The 20,407-nt window shown below is 38.5% G+C and overlaps 1 long non-coding RNA gene across 1 annotated transcript in view; it reads left to right on the plus strand.

Moving 5' to 3' along the window:
- LOC119705219 overlaps nucleotides 1–20,407 on the plus strand; it is a 225,475-nt gene that overhangs the window by 104,380 nt on the left and 100,688 nt on the right. Inside the window, exons 3-4 of the long non-coding RNA XR_005258170.1 lie at nucleotides 922–1,023; nucleotides 2,993–3,115. This is a non-coding gene — a long non-coding RNA (uncharacterized LOC119705219). The remainder of the gene's footprint in view (nucleotides 1–921; nucleotides 1,024–2,992; nucleotides 3,116–20,407) is intronic.

A 20,407-nucleotide genomic window follows, 5' to 3' on the forward strand; every position in this document is an offset into this window, starting at 1 on the left:
GAGCTGGGATATATTCATAAAATATTATGAATTGGAAGGGACCCACAAAGATCATCAAAGCTCAACTCTTTAAATCAGTTGAGTTTGATTTTAATCACTTGGTTAGTTCTGAGTCCCTTTTGGATTATCCTTAACTGCAGATATATAAATGTTGATCCTGATCTATGGTTTTATGTTGATGTGAGATTTTGATGCTTCTTGAGAAGTCATAGAAAACCCAAATCTATTTCAGTATGTAGCATTGAGATGAATTTTGGGACTAGTAACAGTCCATATAAAACTTAGAACTGAATTTATTTTTTGTTAAGAAAAAAATAATTGTAATGTTACTGAAATGGCAGCAAATTCAGTGAAGAAGATAAACAGATATTTGTGTGTGTACAGTTACCCAGAAAAGAAGGCAGAATAACTTATTTTAGACAAGAGAAAAGCTGTCAGTATGCATCTTCAGCAGTAGGAAAAAATGCCTTTAACAGAAGAATAGCCATTTAGCATATGAGGAAAGTGGCAAATTCCAATTAGAGAGGAAGGGGAAGAAAGCAGAAGGTTTCTGCTCTAAATCCCTCAGTGATCCCCATTCCCACTGAAGGAGGGGAAAGGAGGGGATGAAGGGAAGATGAGGGTCAACCACCAGTGCATAATTTCCTTCTTTGTACCTACTGAATGAAAGTGACACCCTTTCCTCTGAGATTTATTTTGTAATAATCTGCTTCTTAAGAGTAACTACTAACAATAGTAAATGTTAGCATGAGTTCCAGTGCAAGTTACAAAATATTATTTGCATTCTGAGATGGAAACATTAGCACCTGATTTTCCAAGAGTATTCTGAGACTGAAATAGACTGAGATTTGGGCTTACAGTCCTTTTTGATTGTACTTTTTTAATATTTTATTTTAATCAGTGCTCTTTCTTCCTGTATAGAGAGAGGTAGGCTTGTGTCATCTGTTACATGAATGAAGCTATGAATGTCAAACAACACTTCCAGCATCTGAGCTTCGTGCAGATGGGTGACATTAGATCTAGGTAAGGAATACATTTAAATTACTTTCTTAATTGCTTTATTTAGGTGCTCAAAGCTATTAATAGAAATGGCTGAAGGATGATTTTTTGATAATATTTAGACAAAGAAAAATAGATATGGTTGGGTGGTGTTAAAAGGTAATAATAACAATGTTCACGAGCCTGGAAAGTTCAAGAAATTACTGTCCTCAAGAAGAACAGGTTTTATGGAGATGCTGGCATCATTATTCTTATTCTGAGAGTTGCTTGTGTCATTATGTGCTGTTAATATGAGAAACTGAAAACTCCTTCAGTAGCATCTCCACATGTGCTGTGTCTGTTACCTGAAGGAATGGGTATGTCAGCAAGCCACATTATCAAACTAGGAGTCAATTTCCCACTATTCCCACTTTTTCTCATCCAGTTTTTGATAACTTCAAGGATGTTTCTGATTTCTGCCACCTGCAGCAGCAGCACTGGCAGCACAGGGAAATGCCAGGGACCCCTCATCACAATGTTCGTGTCTTCAGACATGAGAAGGACCATTACAGTTAGAGCTCCTCCACACCCGCTTTAGATGTGTCACCTCTTGAACTGCCTGGTATGGTGATTGCATGGGCAAGTCAAAAATAGCTGCCCTACCCTGCAACCCCATTTCCAGAGGAGCCATGTTTTCAGAACAGTTTCTCTTACTCTCTGCAAATCTCTGCCTTGCTCTCTAATTTAAAAAGATATTCTTTGTGTCTGCCACCTCCCTGCTAAATGTAGATTGTGTGTCAGGGGGCTGACACACAAAAGGCCTCAATCTCTTAAGAAGCTGCCACCAGAACACCTAATAGACTGTCAGTTTGAATGTTTAAATGAGACACAGCAAGGGAAGGAATAATGCTTTTAACAAAGGAGCGGTGGGTAGACTAGGGAAAAAAAGCTCAGCTCCACTGACAAGGTGACTGGAAATGTAGTACTTGCAGTGGAAGGGAGATATTGATGAAAGCACCAGTAACAGGTGAAAAATGGTGCTCAGACTTGGGCTGTTAATGGGAAATAGAGCAAGCATTTATGGCTGTAGAGAGAAGCAGGTAAGGAGTCAGGTTAGGACTAGAAGATTGGCTCCTTTGTAGGATGCAATGCTGTCATCTTCCCCTGTGACAAGAGGTACTTTTAAGCTACATCTCTGTATGTAATACAGATTTGGGCATGACTGGGCCCTGAAAAATAGTGTTTGTGCACTCTGTTTGTTTTAAACCATTGCAGGTAGCTGCATCTTTGAAACTATCTGTGACATTATTTGGGTTAGGGATTCAGCACTGAGTTCCTGCATGTCAGCAGCATCTCAAATTGTCTTGTTCATAAATGGAATGTAGAACGATAGAAATTGCAGGAGTTTTGCTCTGTGTTGTGCAAGTGATTCATTTGAACACTGCCACTATGAAAACGCATTTATTTTGGCACACAGTCCAACCAAAGACTCTTCTACTTTCTTCAAGAAAGGTGTGAAGAAGAGCTCTGTTCTTTCCTGTGACAGTAAAATGACTTTCTGATGTTTGGACTTGTTCGTAGATTGGTGGTCTACCATAAAACAATGTCTGTCTTTCCAAAATTGAGTGATGCAAAAAAGAAGCCATTACAAGTCAGTCACAGTCTCTCTCTTCCTCCTTAGTCCTTACTAGGCTCCATTCATGCCTTTCGCTACCTGTTTTGCCAATAATTTTCCAGTTAATAGGTGGCAAGCCCCATGTTGCTGGATGTTATTAAATAAATGGTATTCCAGATGGCTATAATATTGTGTCTTTAAATAAAATTACACAAGCTTAGTGTCAGCACCTTATTTATGGAATGCTTTTGGCTCCTGAGCTGCTTGTTGAAATTGTTGTGAGCCATTTGGTCACTGAGAAGTAATTGTGCATTACTGTAGACAACAAGCTGTTTGCATTAATTAGCAATCCAAGCATATTGCCAAACGAGGAATAACATGTCTTTGACATCTCTGCAGATCCTGGTAACTGAAGCAATGCAAACTCATGGATTGTCCTTTGCTGTATGTTTATCATGTGAACTTCCAGTCTGCCCATCTGCAAAACCACCAGGGACACAGCTGGGAGAAATAAAAGCTAAGGTAGGAGAATCAGCGTGTGAGGGTACAAGGAGTTTGTAAAACATCATTGGTTTTTGCAGCAAAAGTAACTTCTGTGATTGTTTCATGTGGCTTCCAAACATGGGAAATGGCAAATATTTTCTTGCTCACGTGTGCTATTTCCACCAGCTAAGGAAGAGCTGATCAGAGGTACCCTGAACCAGCCTTAGGGAAGCACAGTACTGCATGATAGAGGGACAACCCTCTGAACACAGGACAGTAATCCACCTTGGATGAGGCCAGAGACAGGCCAGATCTCAGGGAATTAACCTCAGAAAGAATTCTAGCCATTCTCTGTCTTTCCCATTGCACTTTTGAAGGCATAGCAGCAATGTCTCCACAGTTCATTTGGATGTAGAAGGTGCCCTTGGCTGAGCAGCTAGATAGGATATACTTTTATCCTGTTGTGTTGGGTTTGGGGAGGTTTTTGTTAAAACTAGTTGAAAGATCATGAAAAGATGGGAAAAACTGCAAGAGAGCAGGAACTTTGTTCCATGTGGAAAAAGAAGGGTGAAGATAAAAAAGATATCTCTATAGAATTGACACTAAAAGTAATGCTGGGGGGAGTTTCCCCTTTGGCCAGTTAACATGCACCTTCTCTTGAAAAAGAATGTTATACAATATCAACTGCATCCTAAATAGCAATTGTTGTGATAGGCACTATGAAAACTTTGGGATTCATAGTATTTCCTGTGCAGCACTGTTTTTCTTCCTCAAGGCTTTTTGAAAATGTTCTCCTTAGTGGGAAAGTTTCATGTGAAAAATTAGGAGTAAAGAACCCAGAGTAGCCTGGACCCAGGGGCAGAAACATTCATAGGGAGAGTGGGAACTGTGGGTTTAGAATTTTAGAACTCTAGCTCTTCACATTTCTCCTTGCTTGAGAGTCCCAGCTTGATTTTTGATGACCTTTGAAGTCTTTGTCAACAAAGGTAGTCAGGAAAAATAAATAAATTTTTTTTGAGGAAAAATTAACTGCATGCTGCATCCATTTGTCTTTTAAAATCAAATTAATTGTGTAGGCATAAGTTGGTTTTAAGAATTACCTTCCTGGACCTAAGCTAAGAAGTGCATGTGTCTCTGAAAACTCTTGTGCTGCTGTGGTGGATTGGGATAATTTTCTCTATGTGTTTTGTAATGCAAGTGATAAAACCAGTTTTGACTCCAGTGTGCAGATTTGCACCCCCCGAGCTAGGAAATGTGGATATTTGAAATCCAGCAGTGTTTCCTGCCTCCTTTGTGTTGTGTAGAGAGCAAAGGCACAATGGGAGAGAGGAAGGAAAAATACATTTGGGTGCAGGTCAGTGCTTTGCATTTTGACTTTTTGCAGGAATGCTTGTACTGGTAAATGCATTTTTTCATTTATCTTGTGCTTAAGAATTAGAGATGTTTGCTACTAAAATGTCAGGTCCTCTGAGTTATTAAGCACAGCATAATGAACCCTTTGCAGAAAATAACTGGAATGTGATCTATGTCTGCAGAGGAAGGAAAGGAGCAAAACACATTAAAAAATAAATTAATGTAATGCAAAATAACCTTAGTTCCAGTGCACAGAAATTTAAAATTGCTCTGATCTTGTTAAGCTGCTCTTGCAGAAGATGCTGCACATTCTGTGCAGAAGTACAGTATGATGATGAGTGTCATTCAAAATTAGGATCTTTCATATTCAGAGTGTTTCACACACACATTTGGCATGTACAGGTAGAGACATTTCAATGAAGCAAGATATCATCTAGACAGGAACTCTTAACAAACAATTCCCACCAGGGGCTTGGGGATGTAGTTTTCTAGTGCTTCTGGGTTTTGGCTTTTTTATTTCCTTTTTTCTTCTCTAAGATGTATTGCTTTTTGTTTACTTTCAAGAGGCAGTGCACTGACATAATCTTTTAGGATCTCCTTCATACCTCCAGGGTTACACTGGAGGTCAGAGCTGCATTCTCAGCTCCTGGTGGCTTGATATGAATAAATTGATTTTGAAATAACTAAATAAATTTAGATGATAGGATAAGCAAAGATAAAGCTTTTCACCAAGGGGTTCAAAGCCAGCATAATTGGCCAATAAATAAATAAGAAAAATCTCTTCACTGTCTTTCAGAATAGCATCTCTCACACAATGTTTTTCACAACTGCAGGGTTCACTGGCCTTAGCCTCATGTGACTTTAGTGACTCAGTTGAGACTTGTGACTCCTTCTTAGAGTTTCCAGGGGAAACTGATGTCCTGTGTACTCCCTAAGGAAATGCAACTGTGAGCAGAGCAGCGTTAGGTGATGGAGCCATTTAATAGGGAATTGTCTGAAGGGACTTTGTGCCAGCAGTGCATGCACTTGAAGGAAGATCATGGATTCAGGCTGCTCTCTTGCCTGTGCAGGGACAGGTACAAAGCCCTGTGTAAGCCTTGGAGTTCAAGCAGATTGGATAAGTGTGTGAGAGGCGACTGAGCAGCTCCTGACTGCAGGGGCTGCAGCATGAGAGCGGGAGCTGCAGAGGAGGGCACCAAGGGAGGGCACTGGAGTGGGCAGCGTGGCTGGCCTGGGTCTCAGCCCTGGCTGGGGTGTCGTGTTTGAAGGAGTGGAGCAGTGGCAGCCTGGCCTTGGGTGGGGAGCAGCCCTGGGACGTTTGTGAGCATGTCAGGATCAGCCTGTAGGCAGTGCTGCTGTGGTACTGCAGACACTGCTCATGGAAGAGGCTGGATGGAGAGTGCCCTGCTGCCTGGGCAAGAGAGCTTCCATCTGGGCCTTGACAAGAAGAGGGGTTTCGGGAGGTTTTTTTGTTGTGTTAAATTTTTTTTTGCCTTCTGTTGTTTTGCAAAACTCATTGGACATTTTCAGAATGGCTTGATTTGGTCTATTTCTTCTGTATTATGACCTGAATAAAAGGGGGTAGGGAGTGAAAAAATGGATTTTAAAAAGCTCCCATAGTAAGTAAACTGGGATTTTAATTTTTGGTCAAAGCAAAATTTTTAGGTTGTGTTTCACTTAATTTGACTGCACTCCTTTTTTTCTAAAGCCGTGTTTATTTGCATGGAGGCCGAGTTGTGAAAGGGGAAGGTGTGCCTGAGAATGAAATTGAGCAAGATGCTTTCAGCTTGTCTGGCTTTGATTACTTGTCAGGAGCAAGTGTTGCTCTGTTACTGAACCTGTTAGTGTTATGCAGTTCTGCTTTTGCTCAAAAAACTCCATCAGATGTATTTACATGTCCCCTTGGATGAAAGCCCCAGAGCTAGGCAGGGGTGTCCCTGCTACCTCTTGTACTGTGAAGTGGTTGCAATTTTGCTTTTGAACCTGGAATGATATTTTAGTCTTGTATCAGTGTAGGGCATTAATCCCACATAAATCTTCTTGGTATCTCTTCAGAGATGAAGACTTAGCCTTAAAAAATTCATTTAATAGTTATTTCATAAAGCCAATGCCTGCATACTTTTATTCCCCTTTGTGTTTTTCTTGTCACACTTCATTGAGGTGAAAACAATTTATTTGCTTCTCTTGCCAGGATATGTCGATCTGACAGTGAAAATAAGATGTCATTTTCAGTGTCTTATCTGATCAACAACATAGACAGCCATCAACAAAATATTTACATTTTTCAGTGATGATTATGGATGAGAATGCATAAATCAAGGTTGTTTTACATTTTATAATCTAAATTGACACATATGAATTGATTCTGAAGTTTCATTAGGACTAGAAAACACCAAAATTATTCAGTGAAATCTAAGCATGACAATAACCATTGAAAACAGTCAAAATCAGGGCTATTCCTCCTTATATTAATTTTTTAAACTAGTTTTCAGCTCATTCTTGCCAGTAGGTCCTGTTGATATTTGGTGTAAAAGAAGGTAAATGTTCTGATTATCGTTTCTAACTTTTTGCTTATGAGCTAAATTTCTGCATTAGGCATATTACCAGAGAGTTGCTAATAGGCAAAATTAAAGCTGCTTTTAGTTTTCCATATTTTTTAATGTCTAGCCAATTTATATATTATCTACAGTTTTGCATTTATCTGTAATTTCCTGTAAGCTAGGTCATGCTCTTAATTCTTTTATTCTTCTTGCCTCCTAAATACTCTGAAAACTTTGGTTTGAGACTGTGTCTCTTGGATGTAAACTCTGCCAGATATTGAGTCACTAAACACTTGTGAGAGCAATGCTGTCAACTGCCTTTAAACTTTTTGTATGCTTTTATAATTATCTCATGTGTTCTCACAGGTGCTCTAATAGCCTTGAGTCCTTATTTAATGACCCAAACAGACATAATTGTAGTATAGTCAAAAAGAACAGAATAAAAGACAGTTAAATGCCATATATATGTCTTAAAAATTCTTTAGGGTTCATTTAGTCACTGCTACCCTTTAGGTATAGAAGCAAACAAGCTGCCTCATAAGCCAGCTCAGGTTTTCAGCTGGGGGATGGAAGTTCTTTCCCACAATAGAAAAGAGCAGTTTTTAAGTGCAGCTGGTGTGATGGGGATGTGGTGCAGCAAACACAGACAGGAAGGAGTGGCCATCCATCATGTGACACACTAGGTCTCTTGGTCTTGCAGGGGTTATAGAAATGCAAACCAAGGTGGGGGAAAGCATTATTTTACACATTAAAAGCACCAGTTTAAGTTTTACTTATGTTATTTGTATTTTTACCCTCTATTTTGATGCTGGAGTGGAAAGTGTTGTGCAAATAGCTAGCTAAGACTGAACAGCAGCTCCTTGTTTCTGCTGCTGGGAAAGCCCAAATGATGCAGTCAGACTTGAGCTGAATCCATGAGCAATCCATGACATAGATGTGAGGTCTCACTCCAGGGTGACTTTGGTAACTCTACTCAGGTGCTGTCATCTCTACTGCATTCCCAATGCAGTGGGCTTAGACTTCCATGGATTTGTAACAGCTTCATGGATGCAGATGTCCATCCGCATAAATGGATCCCAGCTTGGTTTCCTTAAATGTTTCTAGTGTTTCTCAGAAAGGGCATAATCTCTATGCTCCCAGATGCTCTAAAATGCTTTGACTGTTCTTTTAACATCTCTTCTGAGCAGAGAACCTATCCTACACTGGAAACCTAGAAAGCAAGTTAATGGGATCTGAATCTGACATTCCCAGTATCCAAATAAATGGTAACACACAGTGACCAGAAAAGTGCCAATTTCTGAAGGCGACAGGCTTGTATACAGCATGAAATGAGGTATTAAACATTTTTTCAAGCTGGTGACCTTTTACACTGGGGAGGAAGGATGTAAAACCTGACATTTTTTCACTGATCACATTTCACAAGAATAGAAAAATACCACCTTTAATCAGTGAGTGATAAATGCTCTTTTTTTGGTTTTGAAATGTTCTACAATTGATTGCACACACTAACTTAGAAAAATTGCTACAGACTCATAATGACAGGATTTATCTGAAATTATGTAAAATTGGTTTCAGTGGTTTTTTTTTAAAATAAGAGGCTTCATTGTCTTTAGGTAGGAGTGAGTTACTCCTCAGTGTGGGTAATTGTACCTGATAGTCATTGTTAAGGAAAGAAAAAATGCCTTCAGTGTTTTTTGGTCCCAGTTCTCCCTTCCAGTATGCCCTCTCACTGTTCCTTTTTCAGCCAGAGCTGTCTTTAGCCTGTAAACACAGCCACAGTACCAGGATGCCCAACATGTGTCAGTTTTATGAAGTGTAATTCATGAGCAATGCTGAAACCCAAGTTGTTGAAGGGTATAAACACAGGGAGCTGATATTCTTCAGACAAATCCAAAGTTATTTTGATATAAGACAACTTCTGGCAGGTTACCTTCTGTCCTTCCTGCAGTAAAATAATGGCTTTTGTCACTTGTTTTTAATTTCAAACTGATGTGCTGGAAGTATCTATTTCAAAGATGAAGGAAAAGTAAGACAAAAAGAGATTGTTACTTTCCCCAAATCAGTTTGATTTCTGTCATTACAAAACAATACCTTTCCAGCAGATGTCTTTGAACAGCAGCCAGCACTATGACAGATAACTTATAGCTGCTCTGATTATTCATGCAGATATCAGCAGGTTATTCCAAAAGGGCTTTATTTCATATTGTTAAAACTATTCTCTAAAAGAAACAGTAATCTTTCTGATGAGCATGGGGAACAATTTCTTCCATACCAGTCCAATTTATTTGGACCCTCTGATTGGTGCTTTCAGCTGGATCTCTAAGCACAATATTAATTATTCATTAAGGTACTTGAAGGGAGAATATTTGCATAGCCATACTGCAAAATTGATGAGGCTTTGCCTATGCACTGTAGGAACAGCTTTCAACTTAGTGCTAAAACTAGAGATGATACTAATAAAATTATTTTTAAAAAATTATCTAAAAAGCCAACAATAATTTGAACTTTCTCATAACCACAGAACATTTATTTTTATAGCACCCACATGTCCTATTGAGAGATCATGAAAATATTCTTTCTACAGCTGGTCATGTGGGTATAGAATAAAAAAAAATCCTCAAGAACCTTTGTATAATAAAAGGTCATAATGGGGATAATAGATAGTAAAAAGGGAGAAAGAGCTTTTCTGTGAGTGGGAGGAAAGAGTAAGCCTGACATTTAATGTACTTATCTCCACTTGGAAACACACAGACTGGGTTTATGGAAAATTGTAGTGTCTGTCCTTAAATGGGCAGAGGGTCAGCTGCTTACTAGAAGGTTGGGATACTCCTCTTTGTGTGGGCCTGTTAAGGTGCAGTTACTTCTAAAATGGTAAATTAAAAAAAAATAAAAACCTTTAAATTACAACTTTTTTAACAACTGTAAAAATTAAAAAAAAAAGACCTTGGTAACTGGGAAAGCTGCAAAGTGGCTGCACTGTGGCCTGGCTGCAGTTCCCACAGCTCTTTTGCAGATGAGGGATCCCAGCTGGAACATGTTTGAGCTTTTAATAATCCCTTACTCCTTTCTCCCAGACCCTGAGCTGTACAGGGGAGAAACTCTTGCTTCACACCCCATGGAAAAATGGAGTGACTTTGGGAGCTTGTGCCTGAGTTTCAGTATTTTCATTCACTTCCTCAGCAATGCTCACTTTGTGTGAAACACAGACTGCTTGTTACTCTCTAATCTGGCACCCTTGGCAGCAGGGGAGGAAGGAATGTTCCCAGTTTGTGAATTTAGGGCAGCAGTGCCATCAGTTTTGGTAAACATTAAACTAGAATTGGTTGGTTTGTCAAAAAGCAGGATTACAGCCTGTGGTTTAGATAGCTAAAACTCTGATGGGAGAGGGGAGCTTCCACTCACAAGGACAGAATAATGTTTGTGGGATTATTTTTCAGAAGGTACTGAGAGAATATAGGACAAAAGTGACCACTCGCTGGAAATGTCAACAGGGAATCAAGAGCAATATAGTTAATTTTTTGTTCATTGCAAATTTCTTAAAATTCTGTTTCTAAACTTATTTCAACACCTTTGGGGAAAAAATAGATACAATATTAAAACCATTTGAAAACTAGAATATTGTTCAGTTTCAGCACAATTCTACTGAATCTAAAAATGTTTCAATACACTGGAAAACTAATTTTAGTGTAGGTTTATTGAGAAACCATTACAATGTAAATGGAAATATTGCCAAAACAAATGCCTTTTAATCATAAAAATTAAATAAAATAAACAGACAATTATATGCTTAGGTAATTTTGTAATACAGCACACATAGAAATTCAAGTGATTCCTATTTGAGTGTCAAAGGGCTTTTTACCTGCCATTTGCTGTGTTTGAGGAGGTGCAGAGAAAATGTATCTGTTGATGCACTGATGATACAAGGTTTGAAAATGTCTCAGAATGCCAAGATACGAAAGATACGGTAGGTAATGAAGCAGGTCATCTTTAATTTCAAGTCTTTTTCTTTTGTACATGAGTAAAATGTTTTTGGTTTCACAGAAGGAATTTGGATGTTCAATTTGCATCGTAACTAAGGGTAATTCAGCATCCCAGTCTCCTGAGAGTCTTTGAAAATATGATAATCTTACCTAAAATCTCATTTGCTTTGTTTTACCTTTAACGGTTCTATACACAACCTGGGCATTATTAAAATGCCCTTTAAAATGAGCCTGAAAATATTGGGATTCCATTTTGAAACAGGCTGAATATAATTGAGGGTATTAGGAGAGGGAAAGACTGTAATGAATGGCAGAAAAGGCATATGTGCTAGTCCTGTGCTGGAATCGAGGCACTAACAATGGGATTGGAAAAAGGCAGTCTACATTATAAGAGAATATGAATTTCATCAGTATTCATAACATATGTTGATATTCCATCAGTGAAATGCTGCTGTAAGCATCAGCCCATCTGCATGCAGAGCAGTGCTCTCTTAAATAGGAAAATAAATGAGGAGTTAGTCCTGATATGGGGAGTGTTTCAGACTATTTCCTTACATTGAAAATTCAGCAGCCTTGGTATGATTGCTGATTTCTAAATTTTTAAAGAGATAACCATGAGTCAGAAGAAGTAACCACAACTGAAATCAAAATAAATATTTCAAGGCACTTTTGATAAGCATTTGGGACTTCATCTGAATGTTCTATACCTCAAAGTTGTTACACTTCCCATCCTCTTTTGCTTTCCCCACTCATTTCTCCCAATCTAGTCTTTGGAAAACATGCCCCACAAGATATAGCACAGGCCACAATATCCAAAATTTTTTGGATTGCCTCTGTTTGGGTTGGAGAACTTAAGCTGAATTTTCCTCTCTGATTCACATCAATTAAAATGTACAAACCAGCCATTTTTCTGCTGCTTGTACAGATACTACTCCCTACACATCTTTGCTTTTCCCAAAAGAAACTAATTTTTTGCACATTTCTTCATATTTATTTTTGTTTTATGTGATTTTGTTGTTGTTTGGGTTTTTTTTTTTCGTGGCTAAACAATACAGATATCTCAGACTGGGTGCAGATAGGGGCAGAGTCATCCTTAGCTTGTCCTCAGTCACCACTTTAAGATTGATGACCAATAGATAAAGGCTGTGGTTGCTACACCTTCTAATAGTGTACTTTAAAATTCAGGCTGAACTCAGCCTGCAGAGTTGTTTTCACCTTTGTTGAATGAGCTGCAACCACTTCAACTGAAATTGAATCTGACATCAAGAGTCACCCAGATGTCCATTAGGTAATAGGAAAGTGTGAGCTGAGTTTACCAGTGAGGAAAAGACACATGCCTATGCACAGGTCTGTCCTTTAGGTTTAATAAGATGGGGTATCAGGACAAAATTCACCAGAGGTATCTAAAGACATGCCTGAAATAGTAGTGAGCAGCAATTTCAGTGCTCCCTTTTGACTGTGTAATAGAAAAAGCCATGAAACTGGTGTAATTTAACTGAGAAATCTGTGCACTTTTGCACATTGTTGTTCATTCCACTTAATAGAGTGCACCTAATGGGCAGCAGATGAGCTGAGGACATGAATATTATCCTTTAGTGAGACATTGTGTTGAAAATAATTCAGCTTCTGCTAAAATAGTGTCTATTTGCTTTAATATGTTTTTCCCTTGGGAGGATTAAGTACATAACTTTTTTAACTGGTGAAGTTAATGATTGTGTGTATGGAATGAAAGAGTTCTAAATTCTGTTACCAGTCCATGCAAAGCAGGGATGATATTTGACATGAGATCAATTAGATGTTTCTGTACAATTCTGTACTGTATCTCCAAAGCCTACACTCAGAACTGGAGCTTCAGAAGAGGAAATCACATTTATGGAAATAATGTGAATTTTGGAACATCCCCATGTTTTGTAGTCATGATTTAGTGACATGTCTGTGTCCAGAAGGGTAAGCATTCTGGATCATAGAATCATTAAGACTGGAAAAACCCTCCAAGACTGTAAAGTTCAACTTTTGACTGAAAACCACCATTTGCACTAAACTGTGGTGGTTTAGTGAGTATGGTGAAAGTGGGCATGAAGAAGCCACAGAGACTTGTCCTACCTGCCTGGGCAGGTTTGTCCTTCCATGTTTCTTTTGAAATATCTTTTCAGAGACAGATCACTTCCCACACACCTTCCAGTGACCTCCACATGGGGGTTCATACAACCAAACTTTAGAATATTGCTGCTGCTTTAATTTATAAATAATTGTCCTGACTAACTGTAGCCCCAGGTATGCTTCAAATCTAAATTCTCATTTAAATCTAACTTTCTCTGGATCTCTGCTGCCTCCTTGACATCACCATCAAGTGTGCCTCAAATGTTTCCTGTTTGAAAGTACTTTGATTTGAGGGAAAAACCTGTGAAACTTTAGGAGGAAATACCTGCACTGAGCAGATTTCCTTTTTAAAACAAAAGGTTTTCATTTAAATTAATCTGGAAGAAAATATGTCTGGGTAGACTGTACTCTGCTGTTTCCTCTAAGGATATAGTGGTCATTATAATTAACAAATACTTAGTAACCAAAGACAGAGGAGTTAACCTCTGGAAATAGCTTGGTGTGTTTTCAGACAGATGCTTGGGAGTTGCTGGAAAAGAATGAAAGGTTGAAATAGTTGAGTCTGCAGCTCCAACAGTCAGCGTTTCCTTCCAGATGACCTACACTTTCAAAACTACCCTATTTTCCCTTTTTCTTAGCAGAAGCAAAAGAAAAGCACATATTATTTAACTGAACGTTCAAGAGAGCTTGGTTGTGATCTTTTAAATTAGTTTTTTCATCAAAAGAATCTGAGTTAGATCCTGAAAGTATGTTCCCTTAATAACTGCATAATGGTGCTGCTGTGATGGTCTCTGCTGATGGCTGAATCGATCTTGATGTTGTTCCCAAAGCCAGTGCTGCTTTGGAACATTCAGATAACATTTCCATGGCCAATTTACTTTATGCCATGATGCAGTATCAAGTTAAATAGGTTAATTATTTTCTTCTTTTATTGTTATTGCTTTACAACCAGTACTTATCAGTATTTGAACAGAAGGGTATTAAAAGTCACAAATGCAGCTAGGAGTCGAAATATAGGTGGGAAAATAATGATCTTCAGGAAGGGTTCTCTTGTTTTTAGTACTGAGTGGTATACTCCCAAATAGAATTTATCTAAAAGTCATTTTTAATGCTGCTGACTCAAAGCCTGTCTTTGTAGTTTGGTAGACATGCAGCAGCAGGATGATGGTATTTCAAGAGACTTTCACTGGTTCTCAAAAATGGTTAAGGCAGTGTCAGTTCTTTTATGTTCTTCAATCCACACTCTCTTTGCCAGTTTTCTACGAAGTAATAATGGAGTCTTTCTCTCTCAAGGTCATTGTCACCTCCACAACATTAGAGTTGTGTACTTTCCAAGGTTACAGGACTCAGATTTTACATAGATCTCACAAGCCACTAATGCTGAAGTACATTAATATTTTAGCTGCCATGGGAGATTATTCCCTATCCCTTAAATGTCTTTTATTCAAGCAAAATGACCATGATTATGATCTTACTCAGCTGCTGGAAATTAGAAGGCATTATGAAGAAATAAACAGGAATTAGGAACAGTTTATGAATTTTACAATAATCAGTTTGCTGTTAAAATAGTAAACCCCAAATGGGAATTATGCGTGCTGTGCCTTTTGCAATATATATGTATTTTCAAAATTATATGTGAGTTGAAATAAATGAATACTTAAAAAAAGAGATTTTTTTAAAAGCACAAATAGCAATTTTTCATTAAAATCTCACTATAAAACACATTGAAATTTACCTATTCCAATCTTTTCTGTTGAAGTTGTTTGATGTTCTAAGAATAGTAATCTCTGGAGTCATGTCTTTACTCACCTGCTGCACAGCTGAACTCCCAAATGTCTTCACTTTTCTCTGTGGTCCAGCAAATATCTTATTAATTTCATTCTCTCAGAGATGATGGATCTGGGTTTGCTTTCTGTCTTGAGCATCAGAAGAAAGGAACCTTTGGTATGAAGAGTTTGGAAATAGAGAGAATACAGAAAGGGGGTTACAAAAGGCCTGCCTGCCTCATGGATTTGGCCCTACAGGGAAGCTGGATGGTGGATGACCTAACCTATGAATACTGTTCTCATCCTTGGCATGGGAGAAGCAACAGCCAGCTTAGTTTTGAGCAGCCTCGGGCTCTGTGTGCTTGTTCAGTGGCTGAAATGTAAAGGACTTTATTGGCAGGCACTAAAGTGAAGCAAGTGTGTCCCAGGATGTGACCAGGGTGTTGAGGGGCTGAGTTCTCCTCTTGCACCTGAGCACTGGAGATGAGAGCACACAGCAAAATAATGTGATTGGCTGCTAGGGGAAAATGTGTCCAGGTTTGTAGTGCTTTGTCAGGGCTTGGTGGGCATGATACTGTCTGGGGTTATTTGCTGCAACTTGTCCTACTGCATCACACCTGAATGTGGTCTTTGAAAACACTGTTTGGTGCCAGGAAGCTTTTTTTTTTTTTTTTTCCAGATTCTGTGTGAACTTTTCTGGAAATATATTCTGCCAAGCAGTAATTAACCCACATCAGCGAGTGCACCGGCTGCTGTGTTCATTTCCCTGATTTCATGGGTCTGCCCCAAACCCCTGCAGGGTGGTTGAAGTAGCTGCCTTTTGAGCCTGCCTCTTAGTATTAATCCTTAGTGGACTGACTTTATGTTCAGTGCGGCCTTCTCCTGGATAAATTCAATCTGTGGTAGAGGAAAGACACTTGGACAAACAAGAGACCTTGGGAGAAGCCAAGGCATGACTGTGTGTGTTAAGCCATCAGCTGATTTGTCATGAATCACCTCCTCCCTTGTCAGACAAAAACTTAAGTGGGGAGTAAGCCCATTTAAGCCCTCTTTTAATTTTGTTTGATTTTAAAATACTTTTTGGTAGCAAGAGAGCTTGTTCACAGGTCTGAAGTAATAAATGGGTTTTACAGGTTTTGATTATCAGGTTAATCAAGAGTTTCTTGTCCGTATGTCCACACCAGCAAATGCATATTGATTACTGATGGTTTAAAAATGACTCAAGCAAAAGAAATCACATGACATTTATAAATAGAACCATTTCTAGAAAATGTTTACTCTCCCCTTGTGCAGAATACATCCTGCACTGAAAATTCTGAGAAAAGTATATGTAATCTGAACTGGATACTGGAAACTTGGACACAAATGCTAAACAAGAAGCAAAATAGTTAAAGAGTAACACAAAGGTCCCAGCCTGCTTTCATCTAAAAGGAAAATGTTTTATCTTCATTTTGGGGTAATTTGTAGCTTTACTAACATTCTTTTTCTGTATCTAATTTAGCATCTTTTCCTTGCAGAGAAAAATGTTATGGCAGAATCTCTGATTGTTCATGAATCAGTGAAAAATAGAGAGGCACAATGACACATTTTGACATTAGCCACTTGCCTAAAGGTCCCCTCTGTACTCCTGCATTAGTCAATTTAGGACCGTGGTGCCAGTCCGATGGGACATCCTGTCCTGTCCACCACCCATCTCTGGCTGCAGATTCCTTTCCACTTCCCTTGCACTAGCCGAGTCAAACTTGACACTCTGTGGGCAGTCCAAAAGTCAAATAAATAGGGAAAAACAATCTGTCCGTCAGCTGTGATGCTGCATCCTAAATTATTTGTATATTGTCTTCTTTCCATCTACAGGAAGTGTGCAGTTGCTCACACCTCATTCTTAATCTAAAAGGCAGAGAAACCTCCAGGTACTGGGTATCTGCCTTAGTCAGCATCTTTCTCCTTGCCTTGAAATCCTCTAGATGCAATGTAGCCTCAGCATCACAACCTCAGGTGTGACTGGAGCTGAGGGAAAGTTTTGGTCTAATAGTTCCAAAACAGCATTCTGAAAACAATAAATGTACTTGACAGAATATGAGCCCTGAAATGCAACTGGCAGTTGAATTTGTATCTTAAATATATATTGCTGAATTTCTAATGGCACATCACTGTCTTGTGAGCCTGCGATGCAGCAGCTGAGACATGGCTGGGTCTGTAAGTTGCTATGCTGAGTGTGCCAAATTCCTGTTGGGAATTAAGAGCTGGAACTATGGCTTTTCATGACTTTGTAACTCTCCATGTGGTAGGAAAACGTGGTCCAACTGGTGGACTGCTCACATTTTTGGCCATCTGGACGTGGGCAACAAACAGAAACACAAACACTTTCTTAGCAAAGTGATCATTACTTTGAAGAACATTCTTTGCTATTAAGATTTACAAACCTAATGTTTCTTGGTGAAAAGCAAAGAAATAATTATATATATTTCTGTATACTCTTTCATGACAATATTTGCATACAGACAATGTTTTATGATTAACATGCAGTTAGCAGATACGGTATCTGCATGAAATCTATATTTACGATAAATTTAAGATGCGCATCTCTGAATATTTCTGCATCGATTGATATATTTTCTTCATGTATATTAGGGAGGTTTTTCACTTGTGTGATCAAAAGTTGCTGAACTGTGGTTTATAGCAGACAATTAACAGCTGTTAAATAGGATTATTGCAGGCTGTTATCTTCGTAGCATCGATTCAAATGCTAATTTCGCTCGATTTACTTCTCATAAGGCCACCCTACTGCCAGGTATGCTCTTCTGGTGATGAATGACAGAACATATCTGGAAATAGTGTAACCTGTTTCAGCAGATTTCATGTCCTGGTTTGCAGCTCCTTGACACAGGTCAGAATTCACGAGTGGAGTGTGGTGCCTGAAGAAGTGGCGCAATCAGGCCTAGCCCAAAAGAATTGTTAGAAAACAACACTCTCTAGGGGGGTTTTTTGATTATAAATACAATTTTGGTAATGAAAATGAATAATACTTTTCACCTTTTGATTGTTTCGCCTCTTGAAGAATGTCATTCATGCTGGGGGATCTGGTAGCAGGAGTAACCTTTGGGTGATGTGTTGTCTCTAAATGGTGCACATCTGTTGAACTGTAGGTCAGAATTCAAAGTACATTGTTTTTCATGCAAAGTTAACAATCATTTCTCCCCAGCATCATTTTCCTCCTCTCAAATGGCTTCACAGTAGATGCTTCCCTCTTTCCAGGTTAACTTCAGGATGCAATAATTTTAAGTTTTGCTGTTGGGATGATGTTGCCATGGGGAGAAAATATTCTCCTTCCTGCCCTTTACCGTCTATTTCCCCTGTCAGCCTTTGGCTGGCAGTAGCAATTATGCTTGTTGATCCAAGCAGACAGGAAAATTATGACTTGGAAAGGCATTTCTGGTGAATTAGGTCCCTGCCTTGGGTCTCTGGGTAGTCACAACTCAGTCAACAAGAATGCGGGGTGCTTGGACACTGGGATTGCTGTTTGGAGCTGTGGGAGCTTAGACTGGGCCCTCATACTCAGCTGGGAGGCTTCATCCTTAAGCTCTGATCTGCCATTAAATCCTGTTTCACCTTTACAGCTGGTATGTGATCCCCTGGTACCCACAATGCAGCTTGGCCTTGGGTCTGGGGATGCTTCTGCACAGGAGAGTCCTGGGTGCCCTAAAGGAGAGTTTGCTAGTTCTGTATAGAAATACCCTACATAAACACTTCTTCCCATCTCTAATGCTTATGAAAACAGCAAGAGACTTTTAAAGGTATTTCTGTTAGGTTTGAATTCTGTGATGTTGTCCCTGTTGTTTGGCAAATCTTTCCATTTATGGGTTAGTTAATGCTTTCAAATGTTGCATGAGGAGAATTTTTAATTACTCTTTGATTAGGAATGAAAGAAAGAAAAGGATTGTCTTATGCTTTCAGTTATATTGTTGTCTCACCATATCTTTCATGGTTAAACAAAAAAATTGTATAAAGTAATAAGCTTATTGCTACTGCAGTGAAAGGACATGCAATAAATTAGCATATATATTCCATTCAGTCTAATTATTTATCTGATCAGCTGCTTGCAAGGTATATTCTATATACCTTGCATATTCTATAGTTAAATTTTGGACTTGGCTTTCCAACTAAATCCTTGACAATTGTGTTATATTAACTAAAATATTAAAAATAATTTAATTTTTCATAGTCCTGTGTAGCCCAGAGATTCACAAACACACAACAATAGTCTTTCATTAAATGTTCCTTAGATTCTCCCTAAATTTTATTTAAGTGGGTTACAAAAGGGGAAATTAAGAGCCTATCCTGATAAAATAATAATACAATTGGAATGAAGTATCACTAGAAAGCTTCAGCCATCTCCAGTTTAAATAAACACAATCAATCACATCAGTTAGACATTTTCTTCATCAAATAGGCAGCAATGTGTTGTTCATAATTACATCCAGACTTGCAACCTAGGAAAACTAATGACTAAGACTTTAGAATTGCTATTAATGCTCAGAAGGACTTACCAGGATAAAGGGTTTAAAGCCTTCTTGTTTTCATACGGGTCGATATTTATTGTGGTTTTCTGCCAGCGTGTCTTACACTTGCATTACAGATGTTACATCCGTGCAGATGTGTTCATCCATTTTTAGGACAATGATAAAGTGGAACATACATTGTTTTGTGGGCTTTCAACAGTTAAGAACCGAAACACAACACAGGATGATGAATGGATGCCTGTCTGACAATTAACTACAAACAGAAGGAATACACTCAATGAAGAATTTTGCATTAAGAAATTTTATATCTCACTTGCTCTGCAGAGTAGTAAACAATTATGTTAAGTAAAAATTATTCTTAATTCATCTCTATTTTAGAATAATAAATAATAATATGTTTCAGGATTGTGCCACTTGCTGGCCATAAGAGGTAGGTAAGTCATTATTAAACTATCAATTTTCTGATAAATTAAGCTTGTTTACGATTCATGAAATATCCAAGCAGACTTACAGTGTTCATAATGATTTGAAAATCACTTCCTTCCCTATGTATTGATTGCATTTGCTTTATTTAGAAAGTATGTTTTGCTCATAACACGTTACAATAAGAGTTATGGTAAAGGTCACTTCTTTTCCTCTGCTGGCAGAAGACAGAAACCTTTTACACATAATGAGGAGCAAAATTATTACTACTGACAGATAACCATATTCCTCTCAAAGTTCCCCATTCCTATCTGAAATACAGAATGAAAAATAGCTACTCCCCAATATGTTTGGAACCAAAATTGACATTGCACTCCTGGCAAAACAAATAAGTCAAATTTCAGGTGTAGCTGAAATAAAAAGTTTCAAAACTGACCAGAAGGCTTGCAGATAATTAATCAGTCTTGCTGTTAGCTCCATAGGGCTTATTAATGTTCCTATTGAAGTAATCTGAACTTTAGTTCCAGAGAAATCTTTTCAAATAGAACAGCCTCTGGAGTGGCTCATGGCCTGATCAAGTGTGTCTTGGAGATGACCAAAGTGCTGCAGAGACGTTTGGCAAAAGCTGTGTTTGGAGCAGTAGCATGTG

This window comes from Motacilla alba, chromosome 10, assembly GCF_015832195.1.
Source record: "Motacilla alba alba isolate MOTALB_02 chromosome 10, Motacilla_alba_V1.0_pri, whole genome shotgun sequence".
NCBI classification, from domain to species: domain Eukaryota; kingdom Metazoa; phylum Chordata; class Aves; order Passeriformes; family Motacillidae; genus Motacilla; species Motacilla alba.